Genomic DNA, 15608 nt, shown 5'->3' with positions numbered 1-15608 from the left:
TTGCCCTAACTTTTATTTCCTTAGCCTAAAGACGAGGATGAGTGATGATATGATGAAATTGATGATTCGACACTCACAAAGAACACCCAGGCCCGAATTCGAACATAGGACCTCTGGCGTCGTATCACGCTGTGCTAATCGACATCTTACTCACAATTGTTAAAAGTGACAATTTTCACAAAGTTCATCTGGCTAAATAAAATGCATTTGGCTTTCATGACATTAATTGTGATGCAAAATTCAAATACAAAATATGTTTTATTTTTGGTCACCAAAACAGTGGTCAACAAAACTTTCTTTTAGTGCGAAAACTCCTGTTGACCCTAAAGACAGATTTACATTGACTGAATATGTGACATATATAATATATACGATATATAATAGGCTATATAAATCCAAAGCATTCAGTCTTAATTGTAGCTGTTTTCAATAAGCTGGCAAGGGAAGTGGGGAGCGGGGAAGCAACCAATCCAGCGCGATAAGAAAAACAGCAGCCAGTAGAAGGAGGTTCATGTAGTACTTCTTCCCGCCGCGTCGTTTCTTTATCGGCGCCACTACTGTTGTCTGGTTGGTCTGTGGCGTAATTCCTGCTCCCCACTTCCCTTGCCAGAACTAGGACCGGCCGCCGTAAGAGTGGAAAAGATCTATAGACTGTGTGCATAAAAGTTGATCCAAAACACTTATAACTGTTCTTATATTATCATTTCTATAAACTAAACGGTGAAATTTGCTTGAATATTATTTGTAGTTAGTGGCAAATTAGTATTTAGTAAACAAAAAAAGACTTTATTAAAATGTTACTAATATACTTTTTGTCTGTCCTTTTTCAGGTATGTGATTTATTCTTCCCTAGAAATTTTAAGCTGGTCTTAATGTGGTAAGTTGCTTATTTACTTTGTAAATATTGTTTTCCTGTCATTCAGATACACACATATAGTGTTCTATTAAGATCATACAAGGTGGTCCAAAAAAAGGTATCAAAAGTAGTGACTACTTACAGTTACATTTTCTCGAGTCTTCCTGTAGAAAATACCCTTGCTGTATTGAGGCAGATGCATAGTGGGTATTTATTCTACGCGTTGAAATATGCGTGATTAGCACCAGTAAGTCTCCCTTGGTCAGCATATTTACATTTTGGTTATCATGGAAACAAGGCTTAATGGTGTTATTATTTACAATGTCTTTCTGGAGTATCATCTTCCTGCAGACTTGATGATTCTCTCGTGGGAAGCTTTTGTTTCCAATTTCAATTGCAGAACATTTCTAATTGCGATATCACGGGATATCAGCTAGGGCAGTTCCTGTTTAAGCGCTATTTTATTACTGTTGTTAATATACTGCCTCGGAGAAGTACTGAGAAGTTAGTTCGTGCGGTCGGACTGGATATTCTGTGTCGTTGAAGTGATGGGTGATTAGGTACGTATGTGCGATTAGTGTGCCAATTGAACTAACTGAAGAGATAGACAAACTAACCGATGTAGAGTTAAGATATTAAAATTTCCGGATATAATTCACAGTGGGTGTCGTTGGGTATAGAAAGCCAATGTGTTTTATAATATTGTTGGTTTATTACTTAAAATTGTTTACAGATAATGAGCAATTATCTTTTCATTGTATTAGATCTGTTAAAAGTACGGTTGGTTAAATGCTGTGATGTGTGTACATTCTACAGCATAGGCGTAACTTGGTGGGGGCAAGGGGGCACTTCCCCCCCCCCCAAAATCAGGTTTATTAAGATTTATAAATTAGGCGATCTGAGGAGCAAATGTCACAGTTATTTAGCAAATAATCATGGATGCTGTTTTTATTGGATGAAAAGGTTTTCGAATCTTTTCCCCAAAATTAAGTTCCAGGTTTGATTCTAACCCCTCAGAATTAGGTCCCAAGTCTGATTCTGCCCCCTCAAAATTAGGGCCAAGTTACGCCCATGTTCTACAGTATTCAAATAGCAGTTTCTGTGAAGATTTTGCGAAGAAAATTGGAATTTTCCCCTTGAGAGTACTTCATTTCAGTTGAACTGCTAAGCCGTAAACTTTGCTTGTACACATGTGGTTGTTCATTCTGCATGACACGATTCCCAGTGTTCACGTTTCGAGTTTTTGTGTTAGTATGGTCTTCTTGAGTTACGTCACCACGGCTACAACCACTGTTCCTTGATTAGATCACTCCCCTTCTCTCCTACCATGTACACGACCCCCATGATGTTACTGGACGGTATACTTGGTAGGACGGATGCGTCGATTACTCGAAGACCGGATACGCCATACACTCGTAACTGAGGATCCACAACCGCATCAGGATCGGTATCGGGTCCCATCTTGTTCGTACCGCACATGTGGTTCTCCGGGAGAGCCCTCTGCCTCAGCGCGCACGTCCAGTACTCGTAGGTGTCGTATCTGTGTCCTCGGCAGCCCGGTACCCTGTCCCTGTTCACGCGGGCGGCGACCTTCCTCAGCGCGCTCGTGTCGGCCATCTTGAACGCTATCTTTATCCCCTCTATGATGACCGCGATGTCGTCCGGGTGCGAGAGGAAGTTGGCGTAGATGAGGGGTTTGTCAAGAGGGTCCGCGCTGGCGAGCTTCACTGCGCCTCTGCTCTTAGGTCTCATTAGGGTCGGGACTATGGCGAAGTTGGCGATCTGAGTGAAGTGGCTGCAGGAGATGACGGATCCATTGCGGTAGCACGTGGTTGGTACCTCGGAGAAGTCTAGCTTCAGGTCCGGGTAGTCCTCGTCAGGGTTTACGAACTTGGTGCTGACGAAGGCTGTGATCTCTCCAAGGCCTCTGCTGGCCAGCGGACCTTCTCTGTGAAGAGCGAACTCGAAGCTGGAGTCCAGGAGGGAAATAGGGTGCGCGGTTTGGTTAGTGTTCAACTCCACGTCGTACCCGATGTGCTCCTGCAGGTTGTAGCCGACACGCAGGTCCTCGATGACCGGTACCCCGAGCTGAGTAAGGTCCTCCTGCGGCCCGATGCCCGAGAGCATGAGGATCTGAGGGCTGTTGACGGATCCTGCGGACAGGATGACCTCTTTGGAGACCCTCACGGTGTGCACGACGCCCTTCTTCATGAACTCGACGCCGTACGCGTGCTTCTGCACCGGATCCACGAGCACTTTCGTCACGTGCGAGTGCAAGGAGATGTGGAGGTTGGGTCTCAACCGGATCGGATTGAGGAACGCCTTAGAAGCGCTGAACCGAGCTCCGTTCTTGGTTGTCATCTGAGACCTCTCGATGCCCGTCTGTCTCTTCCCGTTCGTGTCCCTGAACTCCAGACCCATCTCTTGACCCGCCTCCACAAGGATGCCCATGAGGTCCCAGTCGTGGGTGAACCTTTGCACATGGAGGTACCCTCCGATGCCGTGGAACTCCGCGTCTACCTGATCCAGGTTCCCGTTGTCTTCGGACTTGATGAAGTACGGCAGGACGTCCTCGTAGCTCCACCCGACGTTCCCCAGGGACTCCCAGGTGTCGTAGTCTTTCCTGTTCCCTCTCAGGTACTTCATCCCGTTCAACAGAGTGGTTCCTCCTAAGGTCTTCCCTCTCGGTCTGCGGCACCTACCCCCAGGCGCACCTCGACAAGCGGTGTCTTGCGGCTCCGTCGAGTACTGCCAGTCGAAGTACGTTCCCTGCAGCCCCGTGAAGACCGCCGGAAGCTGCGCAATGGTAGGTTCGTGCCCTCCTGCTTCGAGGAGCAGGACGTTCCAGTCGAGGACCTCGCTGAGCCTGTTGGCGATCACGCAACCAGCTGCTCCAGCGCCCACCACTATGAAGTCGTACTCTGCGTCCACCGTGTCCACATCCAAGGGTTGGTTGTCGACGTCGGCGAGCTCGCACTGGGCCCGCATTATGATGTCCAGGAGACCCACGAACACGTAACTTCCTGCTGGGCACACGTCCCCGTGGGATAGTCCATCAGAGATGTGTAGGAATTCCATTTCACTGACGGTCGAGCCTGAAAACACGAGAGAGAAACCATGAGAAACTATGGGAAAATGATGGAAAGCAGTTCAGGTCATAACAAATACTAACTTCTTTCGTAACTTCGAACAAACTGTTGTGCTCTCTTTCAATTATTACAGCAAGCCTCTGTGGCTGAGTGGTTAATAGGTGTGCTACGAGGCCAAGGGTCCCGGGTTCAAGTCCCGGCATGGAGGTTCTTTGTGAATATCCTTTCATCGATTTCATCATATCATCACTCATCCTCATCTTCACGAGGGCCTCCCGATGGCGCAGTGGTAGCGTCGTCGTCTTGTAATCAAGGGCTCCCGGGTGGAGGCACATAGTGGTTCGGATCTCACTTTAAACTGTAGGTCCAGTCCCGATTAGCCTTTCTGTGCATAAAGTGGACTTAGAACACCAAATCAATCATCTTCACGATTAGCCAAAAGTGGCAGAAGTGCGAAGTAAAATAAACTAAATCAATCAATGAGATCCCGTTACGTGTGTGACATCCACGCATAAAATATAAGGTTCTAGACATGCGATTGGATTAATACATTCATTATGAAATGATTTCATAGAATTGTGAAGTGCTTGTGTCGGCTGTCAAGTGAACAAAACTTGAGTATGATGACGCAGCTTGAATGCATGAAAAGCATTAACGAAAATGTGTTCGTGTGTGGCGCTTCAAATATGTAGAAAAGTTGAACGTCATTTGTCTTTGAAGCATATAGGCTACACGTGCTAATTTTTTCTTGGTGAAACATGCAAAATTATATTCATTCACAAACATTTAGACCTGAATTAGGAAACAATAATAATTTTTAAATTAATTCATTTTGTTACACGGAGTAGAACCACTTTTCGTGGAATGTCCCATTATTACAAATAAACCGGCAAGTAACTCTAACTCGAACCTATTGATTGATTGATTGAATTGGTGTTTTGCGCCCACTTTATGCACAGTAAGGCTAATCGGGACTAAACCTACAGTTTAAAGTGGAATCCGGATCACTATGTGCCTCCACCGGGTATCGAACCCGGGGCCCCTTGATTACAAGGCGACGACGCTACCACTGCGCCATTGAGGAGGCCTAAACTGGAAAATATAACGTAGTCGTTTTAAACATCCGGGTATACGTGCTGATCACTTTTAATATAATTTTTTCACATGGATTCTGGTTGATACGGTCCGGAAGTTGATGACAAATAAATCCTCATCTTTTCTAAGTCTTTACAACAATGCTAAATCTGATATCAGTCCGTTTTCCTTCAGTTAGATCCAGAAAACATTATTTTTATTTCGCTTTTTTTTCTCTCTTCATTTTCGACCCCCCTTTTTTTTTTGCCTTTTAGGTATTTTTTCAGTATTTTTTTTTTTGTATTTTTTTGCCGTCTTTATTGCATTTTCGAAGCTTTGTTTTCTTCTTCCTTGTTATTTTCATGAATTTTAAAAGACATTTGCTAGCATAACTTACATATTTAAGTTTCCTGACATGCGACAATATTGTTTTAACTGAAATGTTCGGCAGTGCGTTAAATAATTTATTGTGGTGAATTTATTTTTCCTCCAGCAAACTTAAAATACTTTGTGTGAAGCCTACTTCGAGGTTCCCTTGGTGGCTTCTATTATTGCTTTAATCTGTGGTTTTAAAGTAAAATTAGTTATGTTATATATATAAAAAAATATAATCTGATGTACACTGTCCGATTACTGTATCTTGGAAGCTCCGCTGTGAAAGGAGGTGAATGACTTGTACAGAAAATCCTTGCGGTGTATTTCATATAACCTTGAAGTTCAAGGAAAGAGAATTACATTAGCACCCTTTGCTTCAGTAGTTTAAACCACCAAACAGTGAGTGGGTTTCATCGATTTATTCAACGACTCTGTTGTAATTTATGAAAAAATAAGTCTTTTAATTTCAGAGCGATAATTATTTTTAGGCCATTTTCCAAAAATTCTAAGGTCATTCTAAAGATTTTTTTTTTTTTACTTTTTTGGTCATCAGCAGAGACCGGATGTTAGGCAAAATGCCTATTCTTTCCTGTTAGAGATATGATGAAAACGAATGTTGCGAAGGCCAGGGTGGAGGGATTAGCTTAATTTAAAGGCAATTTAATTTTGCCGATATTGCCTATATTGTTTCACAAATGCCAGATATTGCCTATTTTAGGCATTTTCTTTAAAATTGGGACATGACTGAACTCGGTGCATACAATTTCCTGTTCCCAGGATTAGTTTCCGATGCTTCCCAGAAATTTAGAAATAACAGTTAGCGAGTTATTGCAGCTAATAAGGACTTGGACAAATTAAGGGCAATTCAACAAGTTCTGAAAGGTGAAAATATACAAACTGAGTTAGATCCACATGTTCTCGCGTGCTTTAAGTATGCTCCGGTAGCATCTGTGGAGGTTGAAAGATCTTTTTCAATTCTAAAAAATGTGTTGTCCGATCGCAGACATAACTTGTCGGTTGATCACCTGAAGAAATACCTTGTTGTGATGTGCAACCGCAATTAGTGCTTCTTATTCAGAGACTGCCAAACTGTACAGTACAAACTTGAAATGCATTTAAACAGATTCTTAGTTCGAACTGCTGTGTGGAATATATATTGTAAATTTTTTAACTGAAATAACCCTGTGTGCAATGATAAAGTGTATATTTAAATAATTTGCGTACTGGTTGGAAGTAGTCAACAATTTCTTTTGTCAGACTATTGTGTGTAGCCATTATACAATGGAAAATTTTGGACTGACGTGACTCCTGTTTGCAGTGATTTATTAAGTACAATATTGGACTGCTGTCTCTCTCTAATGATGAGCTCCTGGTTTATTTTAAGCAACTATAAAGAATGTACAGGTATGTTTCTATATTTTTTAAACACCTATTTCTTTTTGTATGTCTATGTTTATTATTTTGAGTTAAATTTAATTGCCTTTTTTTATTGCCCATTTGTATTTTAATGCCTATTTTACTGCCTATTTTGAAAATTATAAGTGCTTATTTGCCTGCCTATTTTATATGTTTTTAGTGCCTAAACATCCGGTCTCTAGTCATCAGCTTCAAGCTCGACGATATGTTTAGTGGCAAGAAAAGTCTTGTTGACAACACAGTTGGTTTAAATACAGAGATAAGCTTCAGTGTGGAATGATGAATGTTGTTTTGTTGTGAACAGTTTTTTCATGACAGTTTGTGTTGCGTTTTCTCAGACGTACCCACAAACACACCATTGTACCTGATGAACCTAACACATGGTTAGTGAACTAATTACAGCATGGTTGTGCAATGTCGACGCTGGGGTTATTGCAGACACGTCCCGGTGAGGCAGTCTTACCATTATCTATGAAAGCAGACGGGATAAACTTCGTTTTTCGAACTATTGTCCCGAATTTTCATTTGATATTTAGGTGTGGTGTCTGTTGTGTAGTAAATGCAGTTGCTCCTTCTCTTCCCATGTCCCGCCTTTTTTAATTAATTGATTGATTTCGTTTTCTTAACTTCGCTTTTCTTACACTTTTGCCTAATCGTGAGGATGAGTGATGATGTGATGAAATTGGTGAAGGGACACTCACAAAGAACACCCATGCCCAGGCTGGGATTCGAACCCGGGGCCCGTGACGTCGTAGCTCGTCATTCTAAACACTCCGCCACGGAGGTCAACGACTTCCAAGCGTTGTTATTATTTAGCGACAAATATGTAGTAAGTCGGCTCGGGAAAGTGCGCCAAGTGCGCATTGAGTGCACATTCATAAATTTGATCCACACATCCTCATCGTCGCCAACAAAAGTGGCAGAGAATACAGAGGGTGGCAGAGATATTTGTGGGACCCAGTCGGTTACATCCAATAAACCCCTAAACGCCATGCAAAAACGCATATTTAGACTAACGATGATTTATTTGGGTGACTGTGTAGATCCACCAGACCATTTGACATCCTGGCTTGGAAGCTAGTGTCGTTAGGCTAAGTTACGGGGAAGCCTGTAGTTCGCATATTTTCCGACGTTTCGGAAAGCTTGGCGCTTCTATACGATCATGGAACGATTTAATGTCACGGCTCTGTAACAATGGTACTTGTGGAGTAATCGTATATTTTCGCCTATTCTAACTATACAACCCTTTATCTTCCTTCAATTACAATTAGGGTTGCCAGACGTCCCGTATATACGGGATTGTCCCCTTTTTTAAAGAAATGTCCCGGTATCCCGGTAAATGTTCTCGGGACGCCCATTTGTCCCGAATTTAGCTAAAGAAATAATAAGTGAATGAGAATAAGTCGTGTTCTGAATTTTATAGTAATGCATTGAGAAAAAATGTCCCCTTTTAAAGGACGCCACGAGTTCACTCAAATATTAATATATTTTATCAAAATATTAAAAATTAGGGGTTAACAATGCTTTGAACACCAATTGATTTTGTAATTTTTAAAAATGTTATAAAAAATAAATTTAACTATATCCATGCCTATATAATCTGTATGTCCCGTTTTATTTTATTTTAGAAATCTTGCAACCCTAATTACAATAAAGAGTTGTTCAAATGTAAGAGAGAAAAGATTACATGCAATTTATGATTGCCATTGACGTATCTTGCATGGCCTATTAAAGTTTAAGTGCAGTTCTCTTCCAAATATTATTTTTATTTACGAATTAAAAATATTTCTGTGCAAAATAGGTATGATAATTCATACCACCATCAAAAGGAGAAAGCAATCAACAATACGATAGAATGGGGGACGCGAATGAACTTCATCTCCTAGTACATTTGGCAGCTCTATTTCAAGCTGCAGTGAGTGACTATGTGTTTTGGACGGATCTTGTTTGACTAATGGGATTAGAAATATTTTTCTTCTGAACAAGGCCAATGTATTAATTTGTCATTAGTACGGCTTATAAATAATTCAGCAGATTAATAATAAAGTTATAACAAAATTATAATTTACTTGGTGAATGGTAGCAAATCAACCCAACATACAAAAGGAAATAATCAAAGATGGCTGGTTTGTCATTAGCGTGGACAAGTGACATTAGCATGGTGGATTAAAGTTTCAATAAATAGATAGTTGTTAGTGAAAATTCACTTTTTATTCCTGTATAGCATCACAAACGTACACACATAGTATGAAGAAAGAATCATAACTTTTTGATCTTAAGAAAAATATTGTTTTCTGAAAGTTTACTTGTTTGCTGGGGTAGACTAGAAGGGGGAGTCCACGCCCCCATCCCTCCCCCTCTGGCGCAGTCAGTGACAACAATAGAAGTACCTACTCCTTAGCCAGTACAACCTTTCCGTATTAACTTCTATATGCAAGCACTCAACTTAGCAATCCTGTTAATATCTTATCAGTGTGTCGAGATAAGCAGAAAGAAATTTGTACTCTTATTGTTAACAAGTTCATCAAGATAATAATATCTCGTGGATAGGCTCATTTTATCAGCCGCAAGTGCTTAAATGTGTACTGCTGAAATTTGAAACAAGAAAAGGGGTGTAATGTCGAAATATTTCGTAAACATACACAGTCTTTAGATATATTATTTTCATCTGACAGGCAAATATATTTTTATTCTCGCCCAGTTTTGTTCTGTATATTTCGACGTTATTCTTGAGGACAAGAGATGAGCTATTTGAACAGAACTCCGATCTAGATAGCGTACGGAATCGAGAGCTTCTTCGCTCGAGCGAATAAACGCTCCAATAGGCAAAACGAGCGGTATACGCTCGAAGCCCAGTAGCACACGCATAACAGTAATTTATCTTTGGTAGTGGGCCTTCAAATTTGGATCGTGAAATGAAAGACGCAATGAAATTGAAACTTAGATGAACATAGTCATCATCTCCATGTTCAAATGTAGTTTAGTTTATCTTACCCAATAGCCAGTGACATATGAAAATGAATAGATGATTATGGGCTGAAACTACCTGGCGGATTTTTACACAGAAATATTTCTTGGATTATTGTCGCAGCGAAATGATATTAGAATCTATGCAATCAAGCGTATCACACTCGAGCGTAAGTAGTCCCCTGCAGTACTTTAATATGCAGTATGCTTGCGCTGAATTCATTCGAGACGAAATGAATGCGTAGATTTTGAAAAACTTTTCATCTGTGTAGTTGAGTAACTTTTATTTCTGCGAGTGTCCATTAGAACACGTGTATCCATTGGGGGGCGGGTCGAACGGAAGAATTTGTGTTTCCACTACTTTACGACCCCAAATTTGAACTATGTTTGCCTAACCTAACCTAACCTTACCGTGAATGGTTTTTGGGGCTATGCGTGAATGGTTTGTGGGGCACCGTGAAATAATGTTAGTTTCATAATGAGGAATCGTGCATTGTCGGTTGCTATCACGGACCCCCTCCCCTTTTTTCGAAATTCCACACGTGACCGCCAAATAATAAATGCATATTTATATACCCTAAATTATTGAGTATCCGAAATATGAACGAAATCGGGGAATTATCCGGTATTGTAAAATTTAGCCGAAACCAATTGATTGGTTTCTCCAAAGTTCTAAATTCAAGAAAGTTGTACGAAAATTATCCTGGTCAAAACATTGGACCCCATGATTTTCATTACCAAATTTTAACCCAAGGGATGCCCTAACAGTCCTGTGAATTTCGTTCCAGAAACTCGAAAAATGTAGTATAGAATAAATTTTGTAAGAACACTTTTTTTTTTGGGCTGTTTTTCTACTTCTTGGCTGAATGAATATGATGACAATGTAAGATCAACTGATGAAGCATGATTGGACATTCGACATAACAAATCATACCTTTCACAGAATTCAAGTGACCAGGGTTGTAAAAGGTCCTGCAATTTTAAATAAATTCAAAGAACCTTTTTACATTTAAAGTATCTCAATTCGGTCCAGGAACCTTTTTTTCAATGAAGCAAAACGTAACTTGGACCGAATTTAAATTCTACGGGGAAAGAAAGTTCCGGTGCTGTTGTGGAACTCAATAGAACTCATTAGAATTTATGTGTTCTTGAACCTTTAACAACCCTTCCCCCGGCTTTGTGGTGCAAGTTACAGGCTATTCATATTGTACACCTCCAGAATGATGTACTATATCACATGGTACAGCTCCCCTCCTTCTGTGTTTCAGTAATCATTTAGTATTAATTGATTCGTTTGAAGGAATTCTGATAATTCCAGTAAAATAGTTTTCTTGACAGTGTCATCATAACCGCGGGCATACGTAGTGAAGTTGTCATGTAAGTACGCTAAAATGCCAGAGGTTCTGGATTCAAACAAATTAGCCGGCCCCCGTGGCTGAGTGGTTATCAAATCGCGCTACGACGCCAGAGGTCCCGGGTTTGAATCCTGGCATGGATGTTTGTGATTGTCAATTCATCATTCATCCCGATCTTCGCAAATTAGCCAAAACTGGCACAAAAAGCGAAGTAAAATAAATCAAATCAATCAATCAATTAATTCTAACCACGGATAACACATGGGCGTGTTATTTTGCTTGTCCTATTATACATTTCAGCATACATCTCCGTCGTCACGATCCAACCAAGGGGGAGAAATCGACACATAATAATCGATGTCGAAAGCCACCTTAACTGTTTCGTAGAAAATACTACTCAGAATTATGCACTCCAAACACAGAGAACACTTGTTCCTTGTTTAAAAGTATAACGTGAACGTCAGCATTGAGGATATAGCCACCCTTGTCTGGACATTAATACTTTAGCGTTTAGCAAAAACAAGTTATGTAAGACATTTTATTAGGAGAACGAATATTTTGAAGATGAACTATTCATAAAAGAAAAATAAAACGAATGAAGGAACTAAATTGGATTGAATGATTCATTGAATTTGTGCTTCAGGTCCACTTTACGCACAGAAAGGCTAATCGGGAATGGAGCTACAGCTTAAAGTGGGATCAGAACCACTGTGCCATGTGCCTGCACTGGGTATCGAATCCGGGACCCCTTGATTACCACTACGTTATCAGGGAGGCCCCCAAGGAAGTAACATCATAAAACTGAGGCTATAAGGTGACAACGTAACCGTACATGCTGGCTCAGTCACCATAACCTCGATAGCCTGCACGAATGGAGTTTCTTCGTTGCACTACATTAACATTCCATCATATTCTAAAATAAGGTCACTCCGTACACGCATAAAATGTAAGCTGAATATTAAAAAGGGGTAAGTTTACCCAATTTTCATTGCAATATAGCCCAATTTGTTGAGGTGATGTGATCAACAGAACGCTCCGATCGTGTGGAAAGGTCACTTGGAGGGTTTGGTTTGGTTTGAGTTGCTGTTTTAAGTCCACTTTATGCACAGTAAGGCTAATCGGGACTGGACCTACAGTTTAAAGTGGGATCCGAAACACTTGTGCCTCCACCGGGTATCGAACCCGGGACCCCTTGATTACAAGGCAATGACGCTACCACTGCGCCATGGAGGAGGCCCGGTCACTTGGAGGGGGAGGAGGAATTCTTTGATACCTCCCCCACCCCCTCCCCTTTCAGGTTCAACACTGGAAATAGCCCACCCAAACTGGATGCAAGATGTAGTTTGTGACTTACCGGATGGGCGTCCTGAGGCTGTTGAGACCGATTCGCGGCGTTGGCCCCCCGAAAAGTTCGACTTCAGTTCAGTACACCCGCTCACTACATGGAATTCAGGATGGCCTACCGTCTACCACTCTTGAAGCGCAGCTTTCGCTTCGACCAGGAAAGTGTCCAGGAATATTTCCGGCGCGCGCGTCACTCCATGGACATCCTATTGTCCATTTCTTCCAGGGTGCCTGACCTCGACATAGATAGAGGCGTTCCACTTTCTTCAGGGCGTCGGGTCGTTGCACTGCTGGCATTTTCAGGACTTGTGGAATTCTTGTCAATGCAATACTTCTGAGAAAGTCAATTGCCACTGATTTTGAGTGAGATTTCATCTCTGCCTTCTTGAGACGTCTCAGTTGAGAAATTTGCGTCTTCGTCGGTAACGGCGTAGGCAACATTTTTGAAGCACAAGCTATTTAAAGAACGTAATTAGTAGAAAGAATGGCAACAATAATTATTATTACTACGGTTATAATTACTATACAAGAATAACTATTACAGGGTGTCTACCAGTCATGAAATTATGCTTGTGGGCAAGAATTTTTATATATTTTACAGTATAGTGTACTTACATTGTTATACCGGGTGTCACCTAAAATTACCACCGGAAATACTTCGTGAACAACAATAAATATTGAAAAACTGCTTTCGCAGATATAAAGGGGCACATGAAATTAGTGGACACAATACGTTCAAGTACGATTTTCAAGGCAAACTTAGTTTTTTTTAATGGAAATCCCATTTTATTTTTAGCTTATTTAAAAGTACTGAAAAAATCATTAAGAATGGTGTTTGTTGTATTGTAATACGTCAAGTAGTTCTCAAGTAATTGTAACGTGAAGTTGAGCACAGAAGGTGCATTCCCACTATGCCTGTCGGCAAAGCCGAGCGCAAATGCCGTCGTGCAAACAGCCTGCACGCATGCGCTGCATTTTTCCTACACTCGCAATAGATAAGTATCATCTCGGCCTTTTCAGAGTTTGAAAAAAACGTATGGTTAATCCGTGTACTTTGTTATGCCCTTGCTTCATTTGATAAAATTGATAAATCAATTAGAAAGAAAGAGAGAAAAATGTACGAGTATAAGATGCAAAGTTAAAAGGTTGAAAACTTAAAGATTTGTCATGACCAAACGAGAAAAGTGCAAGTTATCAGTTTAGCGGTATACCCACGTTATGGGCATACCTGACTTCTACCACCTGATAATATTCACCGGCTCCGCAGAGCCGTTTACATCACTCTAACATTTTCACAAAGTGGGTGGCATTGCAAAGTTTACCCATGATTACTTGCATAAGCAACAGTCGGAAAACACAAGATTCTAAAATACCTCAGGGCTTGCGGGGTGTGTATATGACCAACAAGGTGACCGGGATGGAGGTGACCAGTTACAAAGTGAGAAAAGGAAATCACGAAAGATAAGAAAAGTTTATTACTTATTCAAGCAGGTTCTCGAAATTTAACAAATTATGTACAAAAGGCTTTTCTTTCTTTCGGAGGTATCCAGGCTCTTCACTAACCCGGTGACAAAAATATACATCTTTCTACATCAACTTTATCTGGTTAGATGCTAAATAATCCTTTTTATCTCAGTTAGCTACTTAACTTTAAAGTGTATAATATACCCACAACCTTTTCTGGGTTATAAGCTAAACAAACCAAAACGACCTTAACTCAGTTAAACAAGCGGGATTTATTCTGCCTAGATGAGCCAATCTTATATTAAATTTAAACACGTTTATTTCAGTTACGTTTCAGACCCACTTGAGACATTTACTGGTTAATTAAAAGACAAACCTTCCTCCCTCTTTGCCACCTTTATGTGCATATACTTATTAGAGAAATATTAAAAAGGAAAAGGAAAGAACCGACCGGGGTCTTCCCGGGGTTTGAACCTGGGAGTCTGTTCCATAAAAGAAACTAAATACAAACCAAAAAGGGGTGGAGGAAAGAACCGGCCGGGGACTATCCTGGTTACGAACCTGGGAACCGGAACTTTACTGGGCCACATCTATTACGGGTCTCTGGTCGGGGACAACCCGGGGTTTGAACCTGGGAACCAGAAACCTTGGGGGACCCAGCCGGGGGCTTCCCGAGGATTGGTCCTGGGAACCGGGTCATTAAGGGCTTCATCTTTTGAGGAGGGACCTGGCCGGGGGCTTCCCGGGGTTTGAACCTGGGAACCAAGTCCTCCATTGCTGCTACTGGGCTTCTCTGGCAAGTAGGCCGTTTCCTGGATGTCTGCCAGTTGACATCAGGGAGCCATAAAGAGACTCAGCTTTCGGCCCGTGTGAGCTTCTTATATAGGTAGGGACATTGAATTTTCGCGATGCGCGAAATCGCGAAATGTGAAAAAAAGATGCAATTTTGAACATTCTGCACGTAACTACACCCCAATGATGAAATATGCATGAGTTTTATTCGCGAAGGAATGCGAAATGTGTGCTTTTCCACGAAATGAACGCTTTTTCGCGAAATAACCGTGAAATATCATCAATTAAGTAGAAAACACGCAAAAAACTGGCAATCGAGGTTGTGCGCGCAAAGTGTCGATTTGTAAAGAAACGTTTGCCTAAAGTTTCCTACCACTTGCAGCTGAAGAACGTTTTATCTTTGATCACATCAGGAAGATGCTGCAAATTGGGATTTCCCATGCACATAATCTCAGTTCGAAAACTTCGCCCCCTGTCAAGCTGCATTCCTTTCTTCCCCCGAATATGCATTTTAGAAATGAAGTGATTTTGTGTTGATGTTTTATTTTTGGTTGGACAGCTAAGTACTTGTGTATGTGTACAGTATATAAAAATGAAGAAATAGTTTATCAATTTATAGCTCTTTTGTATGTTGTTCCCTCTCATGATGAAAAAGTGTGTGCAAATTTTTTTTTCCACCGCTGGTATATACCGCTGATCTTACATTTTATTTACCGCTCTCCTCAGTTTTTATTTACCATAAATTTGTGTCCCTATATATAGGTAATGCAGGTGGCGCTGATGTACCGTACTAAGTCATAAATTTACACTAGCAAACCTCATATATTTATATATATATTGCTAACTGTGAAAATTTAGATTACCCATTTCTTTACT

General features: G+C 40.9%; 1 pseudogene; it reads right to left on the bottom strand.

Moving 5' to 3' along the window:
* Positions 1–2007: 2007 nt before the first annotated feature.
* LOC145992509 (glucose dehydrogenase [FAD, quinone] pseudogene) lies at positions 2008–3914 on the bottom strand (annotated as a pseudogene).
* Between the last annotated feature and the right edge of the window lie 11694 nt (positions 3915–15608).

Source organism: Lepisma saccharinum, chromosome 9 (assembly GCF_977018435.1).
Source record: "Lepisma saccharinum chromosome 9, izLepSacc3.1, whole genome shotgun sequence".
NCBI classification, from domain to species: domain Eukaryota; kingdom Metazoa; phylum Arthropoda; class Insecta; order Zygentoma; family Lepismatidae; genus Lepisma; species Lepisma saccharinum.
This window is presented reverse-complemented; position numbering and strand designations above follow the sequence as displayed.